The sequence below is a fragment of the Schistocerca americana genome, chromosome X (genome assembly GCF_021461395.2).
Source record: "Schistocerca americana isolate TAMUIC-IGC-003095 chromosome X, iqSchAmer2.1, whole genome shotgun sequence".
Lineage (NCBI taxonomy): Eukaryota > Metazoa > Arthropoda > Insecta > Orthoptera > Acrididae > Schistocerca > Schistocerca americana.
In genome coordinates, this window is record NC_060130.1 from 274844524 (window position 1) to 274860573 (window position 16050).

The 16050-nt window shown below is 43.0% G+C and overlaps 1 protein-coding gene across 1 annotated transcript in view; it reads left to right on the forward strand.

Annotated features, from left to right (window-relative positions):
• Window positions 1-16050, forward strand: part of LOC124555962 — a 207380-nt gene that overhangs the window by 40143 nt on the left and 151187 nt on the right. The gene's annotated exons all lie outside the window — the stretch shown is intronic.

Consider the following 16050-nt stretch of genomic DNA (forward strand, 5'->3'; position numbering starts at 1 on the left):
CATTCCATTAGAATTACTGACAGTCCTGACAAAACTCTACCATCTAGTGAGCAAGACGTATGAGGCAGGCGAAATACCCTCAGACTTCAAGAAGAATATATTAATTCCAATCCCAAAAAAAGCAGGTATTGACAGATGTGAAAATTACCGAAGTATCTGTTTAATAACTCACAGCAGCAAAATACTAACACGAATTCTTTACAGACGAATGGAACAACTGGTAGAAGCCGACCTCGGGGAAGATCAGTTTGGATTCCGTAGAAATGTTGGAACATGTGAGGCAATACTGACCCTACGACCTACCTCAGAAGAAAGGTTAAGGAAAGGCAAACCTACATTTATAGCATTTGTAGACATAGAGAAAGCTTTTGACAATGTTAACTGGAATACTCTCTTTCAAATTCTGAAGGTGTAAAGGGTCAAATACAGGGAGCGAAAGGCTATTTACAATTTGTACAAGAACCAGATGGCAGTTATAAGAGTCGAGGGGCATGAAAGGGAAGCAGCAGTTGGGAAGAGAGTGAGACAGGGTGGTAGCCTATCCCCGGTGTTATTCAATATGTATATTGAGCAAGCGTTAAAGGAAAAAAAGAAAAATTTGGAGTAGGAATTAAAATCCATGCAGAAGAAATAAAAACTTTGAGGTTCGCCGATGCCACTGTAATTCTGTCAGAGACAGCAAAGGACCTGGAAGAGCAGTTGAACGGAATGGACAGTGTCTTGAAAGGATGATATAGGGTGTACATCAACAAAAGCAAAACGAGGGTAATGGAATGTAGTCTAATTAGATAAGGTGATGCTAAGGGAATTAGATTAGGAAATGAGACACTTAAAGTAGTAGATGAGTTTTGCTATTTGGAGAGCAAAACAACTGATAGTGGTCGAAGTAGAGAGGATACAGGGTTATTACAAATGATTGAAGCGATTTCACAGCCCTACAATAATTTTATTATTTGAGATATTTTCACAATGCTTTGCACACACATACAAAAACTCAAAGTTTTTTTAGGCATTCACAAATGTTCGATATGTGCGCCTTTAGTGATTCGGCAGACATCAAGCCGATAATCAAGTTCCTCCCACACTCGGCGCAGCATGTCCCCATCAATGAGTTCGAAACGGTAAGGCTTCTGCTTTAGCCTTTTCCGTAAGATTTTTCCAAACCGTCGGCTGTGGTACGTTTAGCTCCCTGCTTGCTTTATTCGTCGACTTCCGAACGCTACGCGTGAAACTTGCCCGCACGCGTTCAACCGTTTCTTCGCTCACTGCAGGCCGACCCGTTGATTTCCCCTTACAGAGGCATCCAGGAGCTTTAAACTGCGCATACCATCGCCGAATGGAGTTAGCAGTTGGTGGATCTTTGTTTAACTTCATCCTGAAGTGTCGTTGCACTGTTATGACTGACTGATGTGAGTGCATTTCAAGCGACATACGCTTTCTCGGGTCCTGTCGCCATTTTGTCTCAGTGCGCTCTCGAGCGCTCTGGCGGCAGAAACCTGAAGTGTGGCTTCAGCCGAACAAAACTTTGAGTTGTTCTATGTATCTGTAGTGTGTCGTGATCATATGTCAATGAATGAAGCTACAGTGAATTTATGAAATCGCTTCAATCATTTGTAATAGCCGTGTATAAAATGTAGACTGGCAATGGCAAGGAAAGCGTTTCTGAAGAAGAGAAATTAAACATCGAGTATAGATTTTAGTGTCAGGAAGTCGTTTCTGAAAGTATTTGTATGGAGTGTAGCCATGTATGGGAGTGAAACATGGACGATAAATAGTTTGGACAAGAAGAGAATAGAAGCTTTCGAAATGTGGTGCTACAGAAGAATGCTGAAAATTACATGGGTAAATCGTGTAACTAATGAGGAGATACTGATTAGAATTGGAGAGAAGAGAAATTTATGGCACAACTTGACTAGAAGAAGGGGTCAGTTAGTAGGACACGACCTGCGGCATCAAGGGATCACCAATTTAGTGATGGAGGGCAGCGTGGAGGGTAAAAATCGTAGAGGGAGACCAAGAGATGAATACACTAAACAGATTCAGAAGGATGTAGGTTGCAATAGGTACTGGGAGATGAAGCTTGCACAGTATAAAGTAGCATGGAGAGCTGCATCAAACCAGTCTCTGGACTGAAGACAACAACAACATCACAACGCTGCGAACTCTGAAACGACGGCTAAGAAGGGTCCGAAAGGAAGAGGGAAATGTTTTCCTGCGGCATGAGAATGCCAAACCACACACTTCACGTGCCACCACAGAAGAACTTCAGAGACTGAATCTCACCACCGTACGGCATCCTCCATACAGTACAGATTTAGCACCGTCCGACATCTATCTGTTCCAGATAATGAAAGACAATCTGCGGAGACATCGTTATGCTTCTGATGAAGACGTTGAGAGAACTGTGAGGCTGATTGTGGAACCAGTGTGTCGACTTCTTCCGTGACGGCTTCAGAAAACCTGTTCATCGTTGGCAGAAATGTATCCAGTTGGCTGGTGATTATGTGGAAAAGTGAATATTGGTAATTAAAGATCACATTCTAAGGATTATTTCTGCGTTTGTTTTATTAAAATATTCCCATCCAAACCCAGTTAACGAAGGTGGAGGCATTACTTTTCATTCAACCCTCGTAGTAATGTCTGGAGCAAAATCGACGTTCTATCCAATTCCAAAGATGTTCCATTGGGTTCAGGTCGGGACTCGGGGCGGACAAGTCCAATTATGGATTGCTATTGTCCACAAACCATTGTCTCACAGATGCTGTTTCATGACAGGGTGCGCTGTCATGCCGATACAAACAGTTACCGTCTCTGGACTGTTCCTCCACTCTAGCAGTACACAATGCTATACAAATTGTTCATGTCCTTCCGCATTTGTTGGAGACTTTACTGTAACCACGAAAGGCGTCCTCATACCGAAGTTGGTTGGTTGGTTGATTTGGGGGAAGAGACCAAACAGCGGGGTCATTGGTCCCATCGGGTTATGGATAGGGAAGGAAGTCGACCGTGCCCTTTCAACGGAACCATCCCAGTATTTGCCTGAAACGATTTAGGGAAATCACGGAAAACCTAAATCAGGATGGCCGGACGCGGGTTTAAACCGTCGTTGTAATACTGCAGTACCACCTCCCTCCGCACTTCACTCTTGACACCACACATGATGGCAGGTAACGTTTTCCAGGCATTCACCAAACCTAAACTGTTCCATCGGATTGTCACAACGCATAGCGTGATTCATCACTTCAAACCACTCGTTTCCGGTCATGGACTGTCCGGTGGCGTCGTTCTTTTCGCCATCCCATGTGTCGCTTAGCAATGAGTATAGAAATATGTGGCTTATGAGGAGGTGCGAGAACATTGTACCCCATTCTTTTTAACACACTACGAACAGTCATTGTGCTATCTGGACCGCTGGTAGCACTTTGGAACTCACGAATGATTTCTTCCGCTGATTTAATGCGATTTTTAACAACCACCCTCCGCAACGCGCAACGGTTCCTTCCCGTCATTACACGAGGTCTGCCTGGTCTTGGTTTAGCTGTGGTTGTTCCTTCACGTTTCCACTCCGCTATCACATCAGCGACAGTCGACATGGGCAGCTTAAGAAGGCTTGAAATGTCCGTGATTGATTTTTGCTCTGGTGACATCCGATCCCTATTCCACGTTCGAAGTCACCGAGCTCTCGTGACCGACCCATTCTGGTGTTACTGCTTCTCTACTGACAAACAATACTCCTCGCCTCCTTTAATAGTGGGGGGTCCGCCTCGCTTGACATGGTGGTCATTTCCGAATTACATAGGGGTTTCCGGGTACTTTTAAGCAGATAGTGTACATATAGGGCAATTCTACAATTTGCTGCCTATTTTAATCCACGTCCGTACTGTATACAAAGTAGTATCAACGAAATTAGTAATATTAACACAAGTTAACGCCGTACACCGGCGACATGAAGTCCTTTTGAACTGTGCCGACACTGCCACGGGTAACTACACTGCAGAGCCATACCTACCTAGCATCGTGTAGGGCCCCCGCGAGCACGCAGAAGTGCCGCAACAGTACGAGGGGGTTGGAGATCTCTTCTGAACACCACGTTGCAAGGCATCCCAGATATGCACGATAATGTTCACGTCTGGGGAGTTTGGTGACCAGCGGAAGTATTTAAACTCAGAAGAGTGTTCCTGGAGCTACTCTGTAACAATTCTGGACGTGTGGGGGTGTCGGATTGTTCTGCTGGAATTTCCCAAGTCTGTCGGAATGCACAATGGACATGGATGGATGCAGGCGATCAGACAGGATGCTTACGTACGTGTTACCTGTCAGTCGTATCTAGACGTATCAGGGGTCCCATATCACACCAACTGCAAACGCTCCACAATATTACAGAGCCTCCACCAGCTTTAACCGTCCCCTGCCGACATGCAGGGTCCATGGATTCGTGAGGTTGTCTCCATACTCACACCCGTACACGCTCGATACTATTTGAAACGAGACTCGTCAGACCAGGCAACATGTTTCCAGTCATCAACAGTCCAATGTCGGCGTTGACGGGCTCTGGCGAGGCGTAAAGCTTTGTGTCGTGCAGTCATCAAGGGTACACGAGTGGGCCTTCGGCTCCGAAAGCCCATACCGATGATGTTTCGTTGAATGGTTCGCACGCTGACACTTGCTGATGGTCCAGCATTGAACCATGTAGCAATTTGCGGAAGGGTTGCACTTCTGTCACGTTGAACGATTCTCCTCAGTCATCGTTGGTCCCGTACTTGCAGGATCTTTTTCCGGCCACAGCGATGTCGGAAATTTGATGTTTTACCGGATTCCTGATATACACAAATGGTCGTACAGGAAAATTCCCACTTTATCGCTACCTCGGAGATGCCGTGTCCCGTCGCTCGTGTGCCGACTATAACACCACGTTGAAACTCACTTAAATCTTGATAACCTGCCATTGCAGCAGCAGTAACCGATCTAACAACTGCACAGACACTTATTCTCTTGTATAGGCGTTGCCGACCGCAGCGCCGTATTCTGCTGTTTACCTATCTCTGTATTTGAATACGCTTGCCTGAACCAGTTTCTTTGGCGCTTCAGTGTATTTCTGTCGTTTCACCCTGTCTCCGCTGTCGATGTCACAAACGCACGTCTGTGCTGTGTCGCTCGACTCGTAGCTAGCTGCTTGGAAATCCTGGAGGTGGAAAAAATGTGGACTACAAATTTTTTGGGTTGTAAAGGGAGGCGAGTTGGTGACAGATTTCTTGACCACCAAATATTGCACCAATCGTGTTGTAGCCTCCCCCTCACTTACCGGCCTTAATGACAGTGAAAAATGAAACCGCGTGTACCTAATGGGAGTTTTGGAAAAGCAATCGTCACCGAAGTTAACCTGTCGGTAAAGAGGGAGGAAAGGGTTACATCTAAATGAAAGGAAAGGTGCTAATGAAACTGGTGGAAATTAATTTTGAAAAGGGGTAAAGTTAATAAAGAAGGTAAATGTGCAGCCGTTACGTTAACAATTAACTAGCGGTAATTAGGTATTTGAGATTTGGGGGAAATCACGGTCGCCAGTCCTAAGGACAATTACTATAGTAACTGAAAAAGAAAGGTTATTACACATATAATTAGCACTAGAAGCGTGGCAACTGAAGGTTGACACGTGTAGTGTGAAAACTGAAAGTTTGTCAGAAGTAATAAATTTCGCTACACTCTGACTTAATTTAGCAAAAGAATTAATAAAACCGGAAAATCGAAAGTTAATTTAGCGACTTAAGTTAATAGTGAGCTTTCTTTCTGAAGCACATCGAAATTCAGTAAAATACAGTTAGTCTTGGACTACCTCAACAATCGTTTCAAAAGCTACTTGAATCTACGCAATTTAGAAATAAGAGATTTAACTTTGATCTTGAATTAAATGATTCTGAACAATTAACAATAGTAAAATGTAGTACGTACCAAGCTGAGCTGCAGTCACAGGTAAGCTAAAATACGATAACAAAACTCGCACTCTTAATTTGTGCTTGTGTAATCTGAATATTGAAGCCAGCTATGAATACCTTTGAGATTAAAGCAGTGAAATGATGTTACTTTAATGCTGGCGTCTGAATTTCAACGACACTCGGGTTCATTCCGGAAAAGGAAGGGACCCTGCTTGGTAATGCAATTGGGACAATGAGCAACAAAGGTTCATGCTAAGTTGCTGTAATTTTGCGAGGCAAATGGAACAAGATTAAAAGCTGAGGTCTGCCATACAGTTCTAAAACTTTACGTGCTTCCAGTCTTCCTTGTTGGTTGATTGAAGGTTCGAAGCCGTCGATCGAGGAGGTGGCGACAGTCACTCATTGTCGGCCGTCGCTGTTGCAGAAGCTGGATGTTGGCGCGCCTTCTTCTCGACACGGTCACCAGACGAAACGGGCTCTTGATGTGCGCTAGTTAATGTTTCCCGTCCGCGACACCATGTCAGAAACTATCATCGCAAGTCGAGCGCAATTACATGCTGCCAAACCCCGAAAGCGCGGCAACTCGCGGGAGCGTCACACAACACACCTGCTCCACTCGCTACTCCCGCCACACTCTCCCACTGCCCAGCCCGCGCTCCACGCGGCAGAGTTAACACTACCAAAGATCCTACACACTTTGATTCTTCACACGACCCATCGATGTAATCGTTCGATAGCAGTTTTCCCTAGGCAAGACCCAGCGTAAAAATACAAATAATATTTACGAAACAAACCAATTATACATCGACATGAGTGCATAAATATATATATACAAACAGTAAAACAATTACAATATATAAAGAGACAGAAATGTCATATCTTGAGGTAACAAAACAAGGAAAAAAAATAATAGTACAATAGATGGAAATAGGAGGATATGCATTTCCGGCGTTACACGTGCCCCACATTGTCTGAGGATGTTCGTGTAACGTAAACAGACTCAGAAAATGTCCCAAAAAAAGAAACAGCGGAAATGCATATGCTCAAAACATCAACAAAATTTAGCATTCGTCTAATTAAGCATAAATCAAATTTTAGACCATAATAATTGAGTGGAGACACTCCTAATCTTATTCCACTCTGTCATCTTGCACAAAATAAAACAGGTTGACAACATATTAAAATTCATAGAAAACATAGAAAATGGTTTAGCTATTCTAAAATTGTCAAAATTCCTAACAGTATCAAGAAATGGAATACAATTTACAAAATTAATCAGAGTACATGGTCATAAAAACAGGTATATCAAATATGCAAATTAATAATTAATTACATAGAATACACATTTTATATAACCTTTTCATAATTAATACTCTCGCCATGAGAGTCCACTTAAACGGTAAACAAGAAAATAATGCACATCAGATCGAAAAAACACAAATTTTGACAGCAGAATTCTTTCACATCAGCTGTCCGGGAAGAAAAACAACTCCGCCTTCCGTACTCGCAAGTACAAAGAATGCCGACAGCGGCACAAGAGCCGACAACGGCACAAGAGCCGACAGCGACTCCGCCTCGCCAGTATTGTTGCGCCCGCCTGTGCGGCACGCTTGATCTCACTCGCCCTGTGTAACGGCATTTCCAGAACGTCCGTTTCACTGAATTCTTTCGGAAAAACTCACTCCCGAGTAATCTCAAGGAGTCCCTTAATACTATTACAGTGGATGACTCAACACTGTCCATCATCACACGCATGTACTAGCCTGAAACTTAAAACAGCGTCTAAGTACATCGGCAATGACTAATAAAACACACATTCATTAAATCTTACAGCAAGTTACAAAATCATATTTACATTCCTTAATCTACTGTGACTCAGCTGAAAACTTAAACTAGCAGCTTGGTTTTAAAATTGATTAGATCATGATTAAATTGATTAAAATTAAATTCATTAACCAAAATTAATTACTTATTAATTACAACTTCTTTAATGACCTTGGTCAGTCAAAAGCATGGCAATCTAGCAAACCTTAAATCTTACACTCTATATTTACATATTGTACAAATTACCCATTGTGTGGTATTAATCGATCCTAGGTTGGTACAATTTCAAATCTACTATATTTCGTATACCTAATAGCTTTCCAGAGCTTGGATACTCTAAGCAATAAGCATTTGTGTGAGGTATACCAATGACTTTATATGGTCCATTATAAACAAACTTAAATTTAGAGATTTCATTGTCTATCTCGCTCGATTTCTCATGAGCTTTTACAAGTACTAAGTCTCCGATCGCAAACTTAGCAAAACGCGCTTTAGCGTCATGACGACGTATGCGAGCATCGGCTTTTAGCTTCATTACTTCTCGCAAACGATCTTTTTTCACACCAATACTAATGTCAATCCGTGGAGGGAATTTGATTATCTCTTCCACTAAACTTTTACTTCTGTCATCCAGCAGGATTTCCTCTGGAGAAAATCCCGTCGATTCATGTCTCAAGGTGTTCATAATTCTCTCAAATACTGCTACATATTTGCCCCATGCCCTATGGTTGTGATGGCAATAGGTACGGCACAGTCGGCCTAGCTCGCGCATATACCTCTCAGCGGGATTCCCAGCCGGACAATAAGCTGAAATATGGATCACATCGACCCCATTACTTTCCATGCCTTCATTCCACAACTTAGAAGTAAATTGTGCCCCATTGTCTGATAGAATCGCCTTGGGCTTACCAATATGAACAAAATAATCGTTCACCAGCTTGCTATAGACCGCTTTGGCTGTAGCTTTCCTAATCGGGTATAGTTTGATGAACTTGGAAAAAGCTTCTAGCACTACTAAAATGTAGGCAAAGTTTCCTGATGACTTGGGCAAAGGTCCGTACAAGTCCACGCACAGTAACTCAAAGGTGTCGTTAGGCCTTATACTTTGCATAGGACCACGACTCGTACAGTTAGTAACCTTCACCTTCTGACATAAATCGCAAGTTTTCACTCTGTCAGTAACTCGTTTTAACATGTTGTTGAAATGCACTACTTCACTCAGCTTTTCCGTACATTTCTTTGGTCCACAGTGACCATACGCCAAATGGTAGTAGTCTATTATTTCCGTGACGTATTTGCTGGGCCAGCATACCCGCCAAATATTACTATCTTCACCCTTACGTATGTACAAGATATGATCGTATATCTTGTAATACTTCCTTAATTTCTCTCCTTCTGGACTCTTTTCATCATATCGGGTTTTCACCATATTTAAACAACCATCCTCGTTCTGATGACGACGTAGATTCTTACAAATGTTCATTATTAATTTACGTCCCTCAACTTCTTTAAAATAGTACAATTTGACCACTCCATCTGCCTCATCTTTCAATAGACCTTGATTAGACTCGGGCAACCGCGACAGCGCATCCGCTACGCAATTGTCGGTCCCTTTTACGTAACAGATGTCATAGTTAAATTGCTGTAAATACAGCGACCACCTAGTCAGTCTTTCGTGAAGTAGTTTACAATCCTTCAGATAAGTGAGCGCCTTATGGTCCGTATGAATAATCACCTTACGGTCACATAGGTAACCCTTGAACTTCTTGAATCCCCACACGATAGCGAGACACTCTTTCTCAGAAATCGTGTAGTTTCGCTCACTTTTTGATAAAGTTCGACTCGCGAACGCTATCGTCCGGTGTTCCTTATCCTCTCCTTTACCAACTTCTTGGAACAGTTCTACCCCCACCCCGTAATTCGACGAATCCGTTCCCAGATGGAAGGGTAGCGATAAATCAGGATGAAATAGTATGTTAGATCTTAACAACTCGTCTTTTAATCTCTCGAAAGCGGTCTGACACCCGTCAGTCCACACAAACGGAACATTTTTGCGTAAGAGGTTATTCAAATTTTCATCATTAAACACTTGTCCTTTTACAAATTTACAGTAAAATCCTGTGAGCCCTAGAAAACTTTTCAACTGTTTCCTAGACTTGGGTGGAGGACAATTCCTTATTGCCTCTAGTTTCTCTGGGTCTTTCGTAATACCAGCAGTGGTAATTACATGCCCTAAAAATTTCAGTTCCTGCTTCACAAATTCGCATTTCTTTAGCTTTAGAGTCATTCCGCCACGGCGCAATGCTCTAAAAACTTCATCTAACAGGTCACAATGGTCATGCCAAGTGGCATTGGCCAACAATAGGTCGTCAACATATACAGTTAATCTTGAACTCAAAGCCGGTCCTAGCACTTTATCTAGGGCCCTGATGAATACGGACACAGATATATTAAGTCCAAACGGCAGTACTCTATACTAATAACACCTGCCCGCAAACAAGAAGGCGGTGTATGGCCTAGATTCTTCTTCGAGTTCTATTTGCCAGTAACTAGCCTTCAGATCGAGGCTAGTCATGAACTTAACGTCATGAAAACGTTGCAAAATCTCCTCCATACTCTCTGGTCTGTCTGTTTCACGTTGAACGACCCTATTCAACGTGCGTGCGTCAATCACAATACGCACACTACCATCCCGTTTTGCTACAATGACCAAACCGTTATTGTATGGACTTGCACTTCTTTCAATCACTCCCCATTCGATCATCTTATCTATCTCCCGTTGCACTGCTTCCTTTTTGGACAGCGGTATAGCATACGGTCTCACGAAGAATGGTTCGTGCGGAATTACATGCAACTTGCATGTATATCCTTCCACAAGACCCGGTTTGTCTGAAAACACACTCTTATTCCGCATCATCACTTCATACAGGCCTCGTCTTTGTTCGTGTGTTACGTTTGACATACCGTCTACAATACTTTCCAATTCAGTTTCTACACTATTGTCAGTGCCGAGATTCCTCACATTACAGTAGTTCAAATTCATACCTACATCAATACCATTCGGCCAGTTAACAATGTGTATAGGCTGGTATTGCCTATGCACACCGTCTCCTGCCTCGTCAAAGCTAACTACTATCGTTTTATCTAGTGACATACATGTCAAAGTTTTGCTTTCGCAGTTAATCACTGCACGGTACCTTAATAGCCAATCTAACCCGATAATTACTTCCGTAGTTAAGTCTGGCACGACGACAAACTCTTGTTCAAATCGTGCCCCACATATCTCGAAGTGGACAAAAATCTGTTTTGTGACCGGTTTACTGGCCTTCCCAGTAGCACCGATAATTTTCACTCCTGTTACTGGCATAACTACGATGCCAGGTCTGTCTTTCAGTAACTCAAATATTTTCCCAGATACAGCACTCAATTCTGCACCGGTGTCAATCAACACGTTTAGTTGTAGGTCGTGCATATTAACAGACACTACTATCTGTCTACACTTGTCCTCGACTGTTTCATTATTTTCCCACAGTAAATCCTCGTCTATATCCAGGTCATTCCAGAAAAAACCATCCGGCTTTGATCCTAAATTCGGCTTATCTGGCGGCTTTTTCAGCCTCTGTTCACTTACAGTTTTAATTTCAACACGTCTGTCCTGAGGCTTAGTCTGTAGCTTCGCCTCCAATACCGAAACCTTTTCCTGTAACTCGTCAACTAGTGAGTGCTGCCTTGCTATCACTTCACTAACTGTCACCTTCGTTGATTCCTCTTTGGTCAGATTGATCTCATCTGCCAATCTACCTGGAGACATGTGCCCAGTAGTATCTGCAATTACTTCCTCTAGATCTGCGCAACCCACACTGTTATCTTCTGACCGTATAATGTCAGCTCTAACCTCATACACGCTGTAATCTACGTGCTTTTCTACCAATCGTTTCCGGCTATCACTAAAATTTTCGTAATCTTTCTCCTTAATACTCTCGCAATGTTTAAACTGGATGTTCGCGTCGGATGGGTCGGCTACTTCTACCACTACAACTTTCGGTAAAGTCTGCCGGTTAGGGCCAGAACTTTCCGTCACTACTTCAACATTCAACTCCTGCGGGACGAAACACGACGCATCTTGCTCGTGCTCCCCGTTAACGTCAACTATTTCTAGTAAAGTCTGCCGGTTAGGGCCAGAACTTTCTATCACTTCACAATCACTATCTTCCTGCGGGACGAGACGCGGCAAATCCTGCCCGCGCTCCCCATAAACACTTCTCCCGTACAGGCCCCTATAATCTCTTAGTTCGTCGTATAAGCGACCGAACTGCCTTAACCAGACCTCATCCCTCTCTGCATCCCCTCGCTCGATGACGGACGTTTTATCCGACATCTGATCTTCTTTCAACACTTGCGAATCATTCTTAAACTCAATCTCCAGTTCCGCTGTGGGTATTACAGCTGCCACTTTATAATCGATTTCCGGAACACTACTTAAATTGTTCTCAGTGACAGTGAATGTACTTCCTACTGCCGTGTCTACAGCTGATCTACTACTTGTGGGCGCACTCCTTTCTCTTAACACTGGCACACTCTCCCGCCGTTGATTATTCCACACGGAATTTTCATAATGACGATACCTGGGTTTTCTCCTGTTATTGGGCCGCCAAAATTTCTCCACGCCCGCTCGGCCCCTCACCGGCGCGGCTAATGGTTTCCCTGTCTCGTCCCAGCAGATACGCTCCCCGGATGCTGCTGAGGCGGCTGATCACACCCTCTGGCGTTATTACTATTCTGTGAAGCCCGTATCACGTTAGTGTGATACTGGTTTCCGTCATTCCTGTTATTATTTGCATTGTACCGATTGTTATTACGGTCCGAACCATTTTTGTTATTGCTGCCAAGATTGCGGTATGCATTATTCCCATAGTTATCGTTGTTGTGATTCCTGTTGTTGTTACCACGGCCTCCACCACTGTCGCGATTATTGCGCCAATTGTCCTCGTCCTCAACTCTTTCCAGGAAATCATTGATTGTCCTGTAATTGCTTCCTACGTAGCGTTTTGTATCATCTGGAAGCTTCTTGTAGAGTTCCCAGACTATTTCGGATTCCGTGCGGCGATCACGCAAATATTCCAACTTGCGGATCCAGCCCTCACAAAACTCCCTCATCGAACCGCGCGAATTCGCATCGAAAGGCCTCGATACGACAAATTCGCGCCAGACACTTTGCTGTTTTTGCTCTGACCAGTATTCAGCCAGAAACAAATTTTTAAACTCGTCAAAAGTCAGGTTCGTAATGTCGAGGTTTAAGCCCCAACGCTTGGCATCACCAGCCAGCACATCAATAACCGCATTAATTTTTCTCTCATTAGTCCATGATCTGGGTAAAACTCTTTCACAATTTTTAATGAAATCCGTCGCGTGTATACCGCCTTTTTTCAAGGGGTCGAACCGCTCCTCTTTCGTCAACAATTCCGAACTATGTGCACAGATTGGCACATAGCTCTGTTTTTCGTCAAGTTTCTTTTCTAATTCCGACACTCTCGTAATTACTTGGCAAGTGGTTGTCGCAAGCGTTTCCACTTCCCTCTTTTTCTCTTCGCAGGTATTAGCCTGCTCCCTCACTTTAGTGTCTACTTCGGACACTAAAGCCTTTAAAGTTTCCACCTTCTTTTGATCCTCTTTTTTCATTAATTGAATTTGTTCCGTCACCTTATTCTCGACGATCGGAGCAACTGCTTCTCCTACACTTTTCTCGATTCTGCTAATTTCAGAATCAAAACGAGTATTTATGCTCGCAATTTCCGCCTGAACGCCTATCATTTCCTGTTTAAGATTACCGATTTCGGTATTAATTACAACAATATCTTCTTTGATTTTATCAACTTTTGTATTAACAACTCCAACATTGTTGTTAACAACATTAATAGCTTTGTTCTGATTGTCTAGCTTTCGTTCAATTTTTTCAGACTGAGCTTCTTGCTTGGCAGACAGAGCTATAATTTCTGCCGATTGACTCTTGATTTCATTAATCAAAACATTCAATAAATCAGTTAAATTCCCGGAGACTACCGGTTTTACTTCCGTAGCTGGTTCCTCCATATATGTTCCCCCGTATTCATCATCAAGGGGTACAGATTTGATTTTCGCTTCCGATTCCGAAACATTTTCTAAAGTTTGGAATTCCATTTCTGCTCTTTGTTGCGTTTCGGCGGTCGCGTCTTTCATGCTAGCCGCCTGTCCCTGAACAATGGGAACCGCCGTGCGCGTTTCCCACTGTTCGACCGATTGTTCCGTATCCAAGTCTACCAAATTTTGGTAATTGTTGCCTTCACTCATTTTAATAATTTTCAATATAAATGACAAATCTCAAATATAATTAGGATTACTCCCACTACTTATTCTCGCTGACGTAACGGCCTGTACGTAACCAGTACTTTGTTACGACATTTGCACCAAAGAAAATTCGTGTCCAGAACAACCTCAAATCTGAAGATTGTCCTGTCGCCAGGTCGCCACGTGTAGCCTCCCCCTCACTTACCGGCCTTAATGACAGTGAAAAATGAAACCGCGTGTACCTAATGGGAGTTTTGGAAAAGCAATCGTCACCGAAGTTAACCTGTCGGTAAAGAGGGAGGAAAGGGTTACATCTAAATGAAAGGAAAGGTGCTAATGAAACTGGTGGAAATTAATTTTGAAAAGGGGTAAAGTTAATAAAGAAGGTAAATGTGCAGCCGTTACGTTAACAATTAACTAGCGGTAATTAGGTATTTGAGATTTGGGGGAAATCACGGTCGCCAGTCCTAAGGACAATTACTATAGTAACTGAAAAAGAAAGGTTATTACACATATAATTAGCACTAGAAGCGTGGCAACTGAAGGTTGACACGTGTAGTGTGAAAACTGAAAGTTTGTCAGAAGTAATAAATTTCGCTACACTCTGACTTAATTTAGCAAAAGAATTAATAAAACCGGAAAATCGAAAGTTAATTTAGCGACTTAAGTTAATAGTGAGCTTTCTTTCTGAAGCACATCGAAATTCAGTAAAATACAGTTAGTCTTGGACTACCTCAACAATCGTTTCAAAAGCTACTTGAATCTACGCAATTTAGAAATAAGAGATTTAACTTTGATCTTGAATTAAATGATTCTGAACAATTAACAATAGTAAAATGTAGTACGTACCAAGCTGAGCTGCAGTCACAGGTAAGCTAAAATACGATAACAAAACTCGCACTCTTAATTTGTGCTTGTGTAATCTGAATATTGAAGCCAGCTATGAATACCTTTGAGATTAAAGCAGTGAAATGATGTTACTTTAATGCTGGCGTCTGAATTTCAACGACACTCGGGTTCATTCCGGAAAAGGAAGGGACCCTGCTTGGTAATGCAATTGGGACAATGAGCAACAAAGGTTCATGCTAAGTTGCTGTAATTTTGCGAGGCAAATGGAACAAGATTAAAAGCTGAGGTCTGCCATACAGTTCTAAAACTTTACGTGCTTCCAGTCTTCCTTGTTGGTTGATTGAAGGTTCGAAGCCGTCGATCGAGGAGGTGGCGACAGTCACTCATTGTCGGCCGTCGCTGTTGCAGAAGCTGGATGTTGGCGCGCCTTCTTCTCGACACGGTCACCAGACGAAACGGGCTCTTGATGTGCGCTAGTTAATGTTTCCCGTCCGCGACACCATGTCAGAAACTATCATCGCAAGTCGAGCGCAATTACATGCTGCCAAACCCCGAAAGCGCGGCAACTCGCGGGAGCGTCACACAACACACCTGCTCCACTCGCTACTCCCGCCACACTCTCCCACTGCCCAGCCCGCGCTCCACGCGGCAGAGTTAACACTACCAAAGATCCTACACACTTTGATTCTTCACACGACCCATCGATGTAATCGTTCGATAGCAGTTTTCCCTAGGCAAGACCCAGCGTAAAAATACAAATAATATTTACGAAACAAACCAATTATACATCGACATGAGTGCATAAATATATATATACAAACAGTAAAACAATTACAATATATAAAGAGACAGAAATGTCATATCTTGAGGTAACAAAACAAGGAAAAAAAAATAATAGTACAATAGATGGAAATAGGAGGATATGCATTTCCGGCGTTACAGTGTGTATTAAACTCCAAATCCCTGCGATTTTCTCATGGTGTAGGCACATTACCCTATTGATCCGTCCATCGGATGGGGATGGTTAATCGGGAGGCCATGTTAGAGCTAGCTGTGAGTAGTAGTAAACGGATAGAATCCAGCCCTGCGACTTTAGTGGCATCGAAATAGAGGATGGCAGTGG